This window comes from Scyliorhinus canicula, chromosome 1, assembly GCF_902713615.1.
Source record: "Scyliorhinus canicula chromosome 1, sScyCan1.1, whole genome shotgun sequence".
NCBI lineage: Eukaryota > Metazoa > Chordata > Chondrichthyes > Carcharhiniformes > Scyliorhinidae > Scyliorhinus > Scyliorhinus canicula.
The window spans coordinates 83,532,255-83,544,686 of NC_052146.1; the positions used below are offsets into that span (position 1 = coordinate 83,532,255).

The 12,432-nt window shown below is 49.0% G+C and overlaps 1 protein-coding gene across 3 annotated transcripts in view; it reads left to right on the plus strand.

Moving 5' to 3' along the window:
- LOC119964675 (uncharacterized protein KIAA1522 homolog) overlaps positions 1 to 12,432 on the plus strand; it is a 293,273-nt gene that overhangs the window by 150,391 nt on the left and 130,450 nt on the right. The gene's annotated exons all lie outside the window — the stretch shown is intronic.

The window sequence follows — 12,432 nt, forward strand, 5'->3', positions numbered from 1 at the left end:
TGCACATCTTTTGGGTTGTGGGGGTAAAACCCACGCAAACACGGGGCAACAGCTCCCTGAACCCGAAGCTCTGAAATTCCCTTCATGGGTCCCTCTCTAGCTCCTTGCGAAGACACCTTTTAAACCCATCCTCAGTGACCAGTTATCTCCCCGAATATTCCTTGTGGCCCTGTTCCCAATTTTGTTAATATTCCTGTTACTTTCATTGAGGGAAGAGCAGTCTTGGTGTCCGTGGATAGTCCAGGAGCATCTAGAAATCTGAGTATTAGGAATGCTTATTGATGGACAGGAATTAAGCCTTTCATGGAATTGACTATAATGATCTGACGTAACGGTTGGGTAATGTTGATTGTGAAAGTTTTCCCGTTCCGTGAGAAGTTCACAGGATGTGAATGCAGCATGGAAAATATTGGATAACTGCATGGAGCTGTTGTGCAAGATGGACTTCGGGGGAGGGAGGTGGGAAGAAACATAATTCATCAATTCTGTGTGCGCATGGTGCTCTATTTAACCCACGCGTCTATTAATTGCTCATAATGGAAGATCTGGTTCACTGGATACTTGTGCCTGTGTTGTAATGTGGCCGTGATCCTGGAACAGTGCAGGCACCTTGGTGTTGATTCATCATGATGTGAAATTTTTAAATTGTAGCCTTTGATCGGCTGCAGTATTCCAAGGCCATAAACAGTTTTTTTTTAATCACAGTGGGTAGGAGAAGCAGTTGTTTTGACCAGAAGTTAATAAAGTCCAATAAAAATAAAAGAGAAAATGCTGGAAAATCTCAGCAGGTCTGGCTGTAGGGAGAGAAAAGAGCTAACGTTTCGAGTCCCATGGATCTTTGTCATCGGACTCGAAACGTGATCTCTTTTCGCTCCCTACAGATGCTGCCAGACCTGCTGAGATTCTCCAGCATTTTCTCTTTGTTCCAGATTCCAGCGTCCGCAGTAATTTGCTTTTATCCAATAAAATAAGTTGAGTTAAGTCTTTGCTGGTGGATTCACAACTTTTAGCTCAGTTTGTTATCCCACCCCTAGTGCTTAACCCTATGGTCACAAACATTAAAAACTGGGACAAAAGTTAACTTTACTTAAGTTACTTAAAGAAGCCCCATGTCAGCCAGTACTGGTCAATGCTGCAGCTGATGTCAAGAATAAAGCTAACACCCTGTTGTCCTAACTGTGAGAGGGTGTGGTTGCAAACAGCCATCAGGGAAAATATGCAGGGGGTGGAGATTTAGCAAACCACTAAACCACTGTTTGTTTACAGGGCCTGGAAAGCAAATGAAAAATTCTACTGATGGTGGTGATTTTTGGACATTGTACAAGTTTCTTGTTAAGTCCACAAAGGACACATTTTAATCTTATGACGGGCTGTAAAGTTGTGAAAGAAAACTAGCAAAATGGGGTCAGAATATCATTACTGATGTTGATCACATTTTGAATGCAACTTCTTAACTGACCCATTTACCATTTGCAAATATTAAGAAAGCAGAAATTATTTCAATTGGATCTGTTTGGTGCAAATTGCATCCAATCTTTGTGCTCCAGTTTCCTCTCCGACTCATCTGCATATCTATGAACACAAAATCTGTTATGAATGAGAGAAATTAGAAACATAGAAAATGTGAGCAGGAGGAGGCCATTCAGCCCTTCGAGTGTGCTCCGCCATTCATTATGACCATGGCTGATCATCCAACTCAATAGCCTAATCCCACTCCTTCCTCCCCCCCCCCCATAGCCTTTGATCCCCTTCGCCCTAAGTGCTATATCTTTTTTTTTTAAATAATTTTAATTCAAATTTATCAACAACAAATTTTCTCCCAACAATGAAATAAACAAGGCATAGAAAAAACAGAGAGAAAAGCCCCCCCCCCAATACAAAGCAATAAATAAATAACAAAAAAGAAAGTAGCAAACATATAGTCGCAAATACAAACCCCCCTTAACAGACCCATAACACCCCCCCCCAAGGTTGCTGCTGAGATTGACCACTCTAACACTCCGCCAGGAAATCAAGAAAAGGCTGCCACCGCCGGAAGAACCCTCGCACCGACCCCCTCAGGGCAAACTTGACCCTCTCCAGTTTGATGAACCCGGCCATGTCGTTAATCCAGGCCTCCGGGCTCGGGGGCTTCGCGTCCCTCCACTGTATGAGAATCCTACGCCGGGCTACTAGAGACGCAAAGGCCAGGGTACCGGCCTCCTGCACTCCTGGCTCCGATGCTACCCCAAAGATCGTGAGCCCCCAGCCCGGCTCCACTCTGGAACCGACCACCTTGGACAAGGTCCCCGCCACCCCCTTTCAAAACCCCTCCAATGCCAGACATGCCCAAAACATGTGGGTTTGATTCGCCGGGCCACCCGAACACCTCCCACACCTGTCCTCACCCCCAAAGAACTGGCTCAGCCTGGCCCCAGTCATGTGCGCCCTATGCAGCACCTTCAGCTGAATTAAGCTGAGCCGTGCGCAAGAAGAGGACGAATTCACCCTCCCCAGGGCATCCGCCCACGTCCCCTCGTCGATCCCCTCCCCTAGCTCCTCCTCCCACTTCGCTTTCATCTCCTTCACTGAGGCCTCCTCCCCCTCCTGCATCACCTGATAAATTGCCGAGATCCTACCCTCACCGATCCACGTCCCCGAGAGCACCCTATCCTGCATCCCCCGAGGCAGTAGTAGCGAGAACTCCACCACCTGCCGCTTAACAAACGTCCTAATCTGCATATACCTGAAAGCATTCCCGGGGGGAGGCCCCACTTCCCCTCCAACTCCTCTAAGGTCGCAAACTTCCCGTCGAGGAAAAGGCCCCCCATCCGCCTGATGCCTGCCCTATGCCAACTCAAAAACCTACCATCTATTCTCCCTGGTGCAAACCGGTGGTTGCCCCGTATCGGGGTCCAGACTGAGGCCTTCACTTGAAATGAAATGAAAATCACTGATTGTCACGAGTAGGTTTCAATGAAGTTACTGTGAAAAGCCCCTAGTCGCCACATTCCGGCGCCTGTCCGGGGAGGCTGGTACGGGAATCGAACCGTGCTGCTGGCCTGCTTGGTCTGCTTTAAAAGCCAGCGATTTAGCCCAGTGAGCTAAACCAGCCCCCCCTATGCCGCCTCCACTGCCCCAAATTTTAAGGGAAGCCACCACTACTGGACTCGTAGAGTACCTTGCCGGGGGAAGTGGGAGCAGGGCCGTCATCAATGCCTCCAAACTCGTCCCCACACAGGACGCTACCTCCAACCTCTTCCATGCGGCACCGCCCCCACCATCACCCACCTACGAATCATTGCCACATTCGCAGCCCAGTAGTACCCACACAGGTTGGGCAACGCCAAACCACCTACCTCCCTGTCTCGCTCCAAGAATACCCGCCTCACTCTCGGGGTCTTCCGCGCCCACACGAACCCCAGAATACTCTTATTTACCCTCCTAAAAAAGCCTTCGGAATCAAGATGGGGAGACACTGGAAGAGAAACAAAAACCTCGGGAGCACCGTCATCTTAACCAACTCGACCCTGCCCGCCCAGGAGAGTGGCAGCGCATCCCATCTCCTAAACTCCTCCTCCATCTGTTCCACCAGCCTCGAAAAGTTTAGCCTGTGCAGGGCCCCCCAGCTCCTAGCTATCTGGACCCCAAGATATCTAAAGCTCCTCTCCGCCCTCTTCAACGGGAGCTCCCCTATCTCCCTCTCCTGGTCCCCCAGGTGCAACACAAACAGCTCACTCTTCCCCACGTTGAGCTTATAGCCCGAAAAATCCCCAAACTCCCCAAGTATCCTCAACACCTCTGGCACCACCACCCCCCCGGCCGGATCCGCGATGTACAACAGTAAATCATCCGCGTGCAGCGACAACTGGTGCTCTCTACCCCCCCCCCCCAGCAGGGGAGACAAGGGGCACCCCTGCCTCGGCCCCCGGGACAGCCAAAAGTCCTCCGACCTCCTCCCATTCGTTACCACGCTCGCTACTGGGGCACTATACAGCAGCCTCACCCAGCTAATGAATCCTCCACCAAACCCAAATCTCCTCAACACTTCCCACAGGCAGCTCCACTCCACCCTATCGAAGGCTTTCTCCGCATCCATCCATGCCACTATTTCCGCCTCCCCATCCGCCGCCGACATCATTATAACATTAAGAAGCCGCCGTACATTGACATTCAGCTGCCTCCCCTTCACAAACCCCGTTTGGTCTTCATGGATAATCAGCGAGACCACATCTTCCACCCTCCTGGACAGTATCTTAGCCAACAACTTTGCGTCCACGTTGAGGAGCGGGATCGGCCTGTAAGACCCACACTGGAGGGGGTCCTTATCCTGCTTCAGAATCAGTGAGATTATTGCTCTAGACATCGTCGGGGACAAAGCCCCCCCCCCCCCCCCCCCCCCCCCCCCCCGTGTAACACAACTACTGCTCCCCTCACCCAGTGCCGGTCCCACCCACTGCGCCTCCAGCTCGGGGGGGAAAAAAGCCCGCCCTTCCATCTCAGACCCCACTCCCCTGACCCAACATGCGGGACAAAGAAGGGACGTGACCCAGCGGGACCGAGAACAGCTCCCCAGCCCTCCACCAGTGAAAAACAAGAAAGCACCCGAATAAATAAGTAACACCCCCAAAAAGTGAAAAAGCAAAAAGGCACCAACAACCACAACCAGAAAAATGAAAGGATACCCAGGAGGACAAGGCCTCCAGACTATGTACATCAGTCCCCAGCCCCCCAGTCCTCAGTTCGAGTCCAACTTCTCTGCCTGGACGAAGGCCCAGGCATCCTCCGGGGAATCGAAGTAGAGCTGGCGATCTTTATAAGTGACCCAGAGGCGTGCCGGCTGTAGCAGGCCTAACTTCACCCCCTTCTTGTGAAGCACTGCCTTCGTCCGATTAAAACCAGCCCTTCTCTTCGCCACCTCCGCGCTCCAATCTTGATAAATCCTGATCTCTGCATTCTCCCACTTGCTGCTCCTCTCCTTCGCCCATCTCAGCACACACTCATGGTCAACGAAGCGGTGAAAACGGACCAGCACCGCCCTAGGCGGCTCGTTCGGCCTGGGCTTCCTCAACAGCACTCTATGGGCACCCTCCAGTTCCAAGGGCCTTGAAAGGAGCCTGCTCCCATTAACGAGTTCAGCATCAAGGCCACATAGGCCCCCAAGTCTGAACCTTCCAGCCCCTCCGGGAGGCCCAGGATCCGCAAGTTCTTCCGACGGGAGCGTTCTCCATCTCCTCCAACCTCGCTAGCCATTTCTTGTGGAGCGCCTCGTGCGACTCCACCTTCACTGCCAGGCCTAGGAGTTCGTCCTCGCTCTCCGAGGCCTTTTGCCGTAGCTCTCAGATCTCTGCACCCTGAGCCGTCTGAGTCGCCACAAGCTTGTCCAGCGAGGCCTTAAACGGTTCCAGGATCTCAGCCTTCAGCTCCCTGAAGCAGTGATGAAGCAGCTCCTGCGCCCACTGCTGCAACGCTGCCGGTTCCCCGCCCGCCGCCATCTTGTTTCTCCTGCCTCGCACCTTTCTCTGCTCTAAAGCCGATTTTGTAACCGCTCCGCTCCTGGTCCAGTCCATCCACCTGCCGAAGAGCGCAGTGGATGTGTTCCCACATCGGGAAAAGTCCAGCCAGCACCGCTCCGGGCCCTTAAAAGAGCCCGAAAGACCGAAAATAGCAGGAGCTACCGAACGTGCGGCTTAGCTCCGCATCACCGCAACCGGAAGTCCCCTAAGTGCTATATCCAACTGCTTCGTGAAAATATATTTTGACCTCAGGAACTTCCTGTGCCAACGAATTCCACAGGCCGACCATTCTCTGGGTGAAGAAGTTTCTCCTGATCTCTGTCCTAAATGGTCTACCCCGTATCCTCAGACTGTGACCCCTGGTTCTGGCCACACCCACCATCAGGAACATCTTTGCTGCATCTACCCTGTCCAGTCCTATTAGAATTTTATAGGGTTCTAAAAGATCCCCCCTCACTCTTCTGAACTCCAGCGAATACAATCCTAATCGATTCAATCACTCCTCATACGCCGGTCCCGTCATCCCAGGAATCAGTTTGGTAAATGTTCGCTCTCGAGAGCAAGAATACTTTTCCTCAGAAAAGGAGACCGTGGCTGTGATCCAATGGCCATGCTACGCCCGAAAGGTGGCTCGCCGTGGCGCAGTTTGGACGATGAAAGCCGGGAGACCTCAAGGCGTGGTGAGCCGCGTAGATTCCGGGAGCAGGGTCTCCCGGCTTTCATCGACCAGGCTGTGCCACGGCCTCCATCTAATGTGCAGATTCTCGAGGTAGCTGAGGCTTTGGGATTCAACCCCTTTGCCTTGGAGACCTTGAGCGAGTGCCGTTCCACACTGGTCCCCACAAACGGGACCAGACAGTACAGCACTTGTGGGGATTTGAGCCCCCCCAGCTGCATGCTCCTCAGGCAGGGTGGTGCCCTGGCATTGCTGGTGCTACCTGGGCACACACAGTTCCAGCCTGGCCCTTGGCAGTCCCACCTTTGTGCCATCCTGGCACTGCCAGTGTGCTTGGGTGACATTGCCAGCTGGCCTAGGCACTGCAAGGGTGCCAGGTTGGAACTGCCAGGTTGCCAGCTGGCATTTTCTGCCCGTGTACGAATGGGCTGGGGATGCCTGGCAAGGGTGTTGGGCAGGGGTGGGGGGGACACCCTCCCGTAGTGCGTTCAGATGGGGGGGGGGGGGGGGTGCGGTGCGGTTAGAGGTCGGGATTGTTTCGGGAGCCTCTGAGAATGAGATGTGAGTTAAAAATAGAGGCCCAATCCCTCGTTGCACTGGGGAGTTACGGCAAGCGGAGCTCCACACTGTATAAGGTGGGGCTATATACAGCCTCGGCCACGCATTCCCCATTCACGCCCCGTATTCAATGCAACATTGAATAGCCATGTGTTTATCGGCACTGCAAGCACCGGGAAACACACGGCTAAACACGCTCACGAGGAGACCTTGTTCCCTTTTAGGAGAATCGAGCCCCAAAACTGCATATAATATTCCAGGTGTGGCCTCACCAAGGCCCTGTATAATTGCAGCAAGACATCCCTGCTCCTATTCTTAAATCCTCTCGCTATGAAGGCCAACATACTGTTTGCTTCTTTACCGCCTGCTGTACCTGCATACTTACCTTCAGTAACTGGTTACAAGGGCACTCGGGTCTTGTTGCACATTCCCCTCTCCTAATTTATGGCCATCAGATAATGTCTGCCTTCTCGTTTTTGCTACCAAAGTGGATGACTTTGCATTTCTACAAATTATACTGCATCTGCCATTCATCTGCCCACCCACTCAACTTGTCCAAGTCCATTGAAGGATCCACCTCCCAGCTCACCCAACTTAGTGTCATCTGCAAATTTGGAAATATGACATTTTGTTCCCTCATCTAAATCATTAATATATATTGTGATTAGCTGGGGTCCGAGCACCGATCCCTGTGGTACTCCACTAGTCGCTTCCTGCCAATTTGAAAAAGACCCCTGAATTCCTACTCTTTGTTTCCTGTCTGCCAACCAGTTTGCTATACATCTAAAATCACTACTAACCCAATGTGCTTTAATTTTACACACTTCTCTTATGCGGGACTTGCCAAAAGTCTTCTGAACGTCCAAATATACCACATCCACTGGATCCCCCTTGTCAACTTTGAGTTCCATCCTCGAAGAATTCCAGTACATTTGTCAAGCATGATTTCCCCTTCATAAATCCATGCTGACTCTGTCCAACCTGCCACTAGTTTCTAAGTGCTCTGCTATAAAATCTTTGACAATGGATTCTAGAATTTTCCCCATTACCAATGTCAGGCTTACTGATCTATAATTCCCTGTTTTCTCTCTATCTCCCTTTTTAAATAGTGGAGTTACATTAGCAACTGTCCCGTCTGCAGGAACTGTTCCAGAGTCTATAGGATTCTGGAAGATGACCACCAATGTATCCACTATTTCTACAACAACTTCCTTAAATACTCTGGGGTATAGATTATCAGGCCCTGGGGATTTATCAGCCTTCAATCCCATCAATTTCCCCAGCAACATTTTTCTATGAATATTGACCTTCAGTTCTTCCCTCTTACTAAATCCGATGTCCACAACATCTTATGGTCTCTGATTTGTGTCCTCGTTTGTGAAGATAGAACCAAAGCATGTGTTTAGTTGCTCACCCATTTCTTTGTCTCTGGTTCTGACTGAGACATAACAAAAAAACTTGCTTTATTAAATGTGGCAATTTTTAAAAAAGAGCTGTCATCCGGAAATGTTAGAAGATGCTATAACATCAAGGCTATTAGGCAGAGTCAACATGGTTTTGTGAAAGGGAAATTTATTGGAGTTCTTTAAGGAATCACATGTGCTATGGATAAAAGGGAACCAGTGGGTGTACTGTATGTACTGTACTTAGATTTCCAGAGGGCATTCGTTCAGTTGTCACATCAAAGGTTATTGCAGAAAATAAAAGCTCATGGTGGGGGGACCATATCAACATGGATAGAAGATTGGTTAAGTAACTGGAAACTGAGGGTAGCCATAAATGGTTTTATTCTGGTTGGCAGAGTGTGATGGGTGGTGTCACAGGAATCAATGCTGGGACCTCAACTATTTACACTATTATAAATGTCTTGGATGAAGGAATTGAAGGTATTGTTGTTAAACTTGCTGATGACACGACAGTCGTCACAGTCTCAGATGACCACAGGCTGCTTTCCCCTTTGAGGGGGAGAGCTGACTGGTGGTGATTTAACCTGAGAATCACCAACCTCAGGTGAGGGGCGAGGTTGAGAAGGCGGGGCCTTCACGAGTAACCTCAGCCGGTACGGGAATTGAACCCGAGCTGTTGGCATCGCTCTACATCATGAACCAACTGAGCTAAACTGACCCCCGAACACCAAGATAGGAACGTTTTGAAGAAGACATGAGGCTACAAGGTGACATATGTTTGAGTGGGCAAAGATCTAGCAAGTGGAGTATAATGTGGGACAATGTGAAGTTGCCCATTTTGGCTGGAAGAATAAAGAAACTTATTATCTGAAGATAATATCCGCGAGATTGCGGAGCTTGGAGGTGCAGAGGGATCTGGATGTCCTGGTGCTTGAAACAGAAAAGACTGGCATACAGGTAGAACAAGTAATTAGGAAAGCTAATAGATTTTTGTTGTTTGTTGCAAGTTTAGTTGAATATAAAAGTAGGGAGGATTATGCTTCAGTTATACAGGACACCTATGAGACCACATCTGGAGTGGTCCAGATACGACGACCCACAAGGAAGGGTTTAAAGATGTTAGAAGTAGTTCAGAAAAGGTTCTCTGAACTAATACTTGGAATGGGCAGCTTATCGTATGAGGAAAGATTGGACAGGCTGGGCTTGTATCTGCTGGGGTTTAGAAGAGTAAGAGGCGACTTGATTGTAACATTTAAGAAGCTGTGGGGTATTGACAGGGTGGATGTGGAGAGGATGTTTTATCTTGTGAGAATCTAGTTTAAAAATAAGGGTTCGCCCATTTAAGATAGAGATAATGAGAAATGTTTTCTTTCAGAGGGTTGTGGGTTTTTGGAATTCTCTTCCTTAAAAGGCAGTGGAAGCAGAGCCTGTGAATATTTTCAAGATAGAGCTGGAGAGATTCTTGATAAAGGGGTGAAAGGTTAACGGGGGTAGGTGGGAGGTTACAGTCAGATTTTATTGAATTGCAGGGCGAAGTCAGAGGACGGAGTGGCCTATTCCTGCTCCTAGCTTGTTTGTTCATATGCAACTGGGTTTAATCTCAAAAATGGGCTTCCTAAATCATTGCTAATCCACCATATAGGATTGGCAAGATAGGGGTACTAACATCAGTGTTCTTGCTCAGTCTAAATCCCCAGCATCGAAGCATTGATCACGCTCGATCAGCTCAGCTGGGTGGGCCACATTGTCCACTTGCCTGACACGAGATTCCTGAAACAAGCAATCTACTCAGAGTTTCAACACCGCACACTAGCTCCAGGATGGCCAGAAGAAATGCTTCAAAGATACCCTCAAAGCTTCCTTGAAAAGTGCAACATCCCACCCACACCTGGGAATCTCTGGCCCAAGACCACAAAGTGGAGGAAAAGCACAAGGGAAGGAGCTGAACACCTCTAGTTTCATCACCGAGAGGAAGCTGAAGCCAAGAGTTAACAACAAAAGGAGTGCCTAGCAACCTGAACACCCCACCCACCCATTCCTCCAACACCGTCTGCCCCACCAGTGACACAGACTGCAGGTCACACATTGGATTCTTTAGTCACCTGAAAACTCATTTTTAGTGTGGAAACAAGTCCCCTTTGACCCCGCGGGACTGTCTAAGAAGAAGAATCTATCGCCAGGGAGTAACCCAATTTTTAAATTATTGGAAATAACTTTGAGAAGTAACTTCTACTTTGTTAAAGAATTATTTTCTAGTTGATAATGGGTTACAGTTCCTTAATAAATCACATTATAATTCACAACCACTTCCACGTGCGTGTTGGTAACCGGTGTGCACGGAATTTGATATTATTGGGTGGGTGGCAGCTGTGTGCGATCATGCGGTAGGAGTCGGCAATAATAATCTTTATTAGTGTCACAAGTAGGCTTACATTAACACTGCAATGAAGTTACTGTGAAAATCCCCTAGTCGCCACCCTCTGGCACCTGTTCGGGTACACAGAGAGAGAATTCAGAATGTCCTATTAAAGCGGCTGAAGCTGCTCTCAGCTGAATTCAGTGCACTTCAGGGTGAGCTGCGAAAGCCCCTGGACAAGCTTACAGGCAGTTGGAGGATAAAAGTTGCTGATTTGACAGGACATTCTTTAGAAGTCAAACATTTACCCTTCTCTGTAGTTTCAAACTTTCTACCCTCATCATTCATGTCCTCATAATCCTAGAACCCCCCCCCCCCCCAAAAAAGCTTCACCCTTGCTGTTGCTGACAGTCCCAGTCTACAAACATTCCCGCTCTCCTCACCTTTTTCTTAGTCTTCACCAAAACAGCCTGAATGGACCTCACATGGTGCCTGGCACCTTTAACCGGTCATAATTCGGGTGGTACAAGCTTCCTATTCGCTGCTGATTTAATTTGATGAAGTTGTGGTTTTATTCATGGAATGCAAATATTTGGAAAATCGGTTCCCACCGGCGGATGCTGTGGGCTTCTGCCCACCACAGGAATTCCATCAACGTAATCCCTTAAACTGGCACCTGACGAGGTCAAGGATGAGCCGGTTGTTTGAAGGGGTGGAGGAGTGTGGGAGAGGTCCAGCTAATGAGGTACATATGTTCTGGATCTGCCTGAAGTTGGAGAAATTTTGGAGCCCCATGTCAGCAATCCTGAATGTAATCTTGGAGCCCAATCCCCTGGGGGTCATGTTACATATGAACTAGGAGCAGGAGTAGGCCATCTGACCCCTCGAGCCTGCTCTGCCATCCAATGAGATCATGGCTGATCTTTTGTGGACTCGGCTCCACTTTTCTGCCCGAACACCATAACCCTTAATCCCTTTATTCTTCAACAACTGTCTATCTTTATCTTAAAAACATTTTTTTTTAGGTTTTGTTTTTAAATTTAGAGTATCCAATTATTTTTTCCAATTACGGGACAATTTAGCATGTCCAATCCACCTATCCTGCACATCTTTTGGGTTGTGGTGGTGAAACCCACGCAGACATGGGGAGAATGTGCAAACTCCTCATGGACAGTGACCCAGGGCCGGGATTCGAACCTGGGTCCTCAGTGCCGTAGGCAGCAATGCTAACCACTGTGCTACCTTGCTGCCCATCTTAAAAACATTTAATGAATGAGCCTCAACTGCTTCACTGGGCAGGGAATTCAATTGATTCACAACCCTTTGGGCGAAGAAGTCCCTCCTAAAATCAGTCTTAAATCTACTTCCCCTTATTTTGAGGCTATGCCCTAGTTCTGCTTTTACCCGCTAGTGGAAGCAACCTGCCTGCATCTATCCTATCTATTCCCTTCATAATTTTATATGTTTCTATAAGATCCCTCCACGCCCTTCTAAATTCCAACGAGTACAGTCCCAGTCTACTCAACCTCTCCTCATAATCCAACCCCTTCAGTTCTGGGATTAACCTAGTGAATCTGGGGTGTTGGAGCTGCAGATGTTTTAGCCTTCCCCTCGCTAATTGCTCGCAGGTGCCTCCTGTTGGGGTGGAGGTCAGTCTCTCCACCCTATGCCTCTCTATCGTTTGGAGGACCTGATGGAGTTCCTGTATTTGGAGAAGGTTAAGTTGGCTTTGAGGTGGGCGATTGGGAGGTTCCACAAGAGAGGGGGTCTGTTTATTCTGCACTTTAAAGAGTTGGTTACAGTCAGCTGCTAACAGGAGCGGTGCGGAGGTACTTTGCATTATTAGGGTGTTGGTTGAAGTGGGACAGGGGTTTGTTGTTCTTGTTGGTTTTGCATTTGTTTTGTTTCATGTATAAAATGTTAAAATCCAAATAAAAATAT